The sequence below is a fragment of the Crocuta crocuta genome, unplaced genomic scaffold (genome assembly GCF_008692635.1).
Source record: "Crocuta crocuta isolate KB4526 unplaced genomic scaffold, BGI_CrCroc_1.0 scaffold223, whole genome shotgun sequence".
NCBI lineage: Eukaryota > Metazoa > Chordata > Mammalia > Carnivora > Hyaenidae > Crocuta > Crocuta crocuta.
The window spans coordinates 2,562,240-2,562,695 of NW_027529426.1; positions in this window are offsets into that span (position 1 = coordinate 2,562,240).

Consider the following 456-nt stretch of genomic DNA (forward strand, 5'->3'; position numbering starts at 1 on the left):
ATAACCCTGGGGATGAAAAGGAAATTATGCCTTTTCCCTCCTGCAGGTATGTTTCTCTCCTGAGGTGATCTTGCTGTGATTTTCACATCAAGGAATGGTGCGTGAGTGCGTGTGTGTGGCATATGCCTGGGATTCTGCATAGAGAGGCAGAAGGAGAAGTTCTCGCCTACAAGTTGCAGCTGGGTGGGTGTGGGCAGCTCTCATCTGGGTACATTTTCCCATTATAAGGGATTGCAGACATGTGGGAGAAAAGACTAGCCTTGGATGAGGTTACCCAACTGCCTGCTAGAGCAGACAGACGCCAGGCCACATGGAGGAGATACTGGGCTGCATCGCGACTCCCAGCCTTTGGCGCTCTGGCACCCAGGCCCCCACTGCCTCCCTGCCATCTTCCCAGGTAATAGGGGAACCGTGGGTCCCAGAGGCCCCGCAGCCTCTGCCTGCAGGGGTCGCACT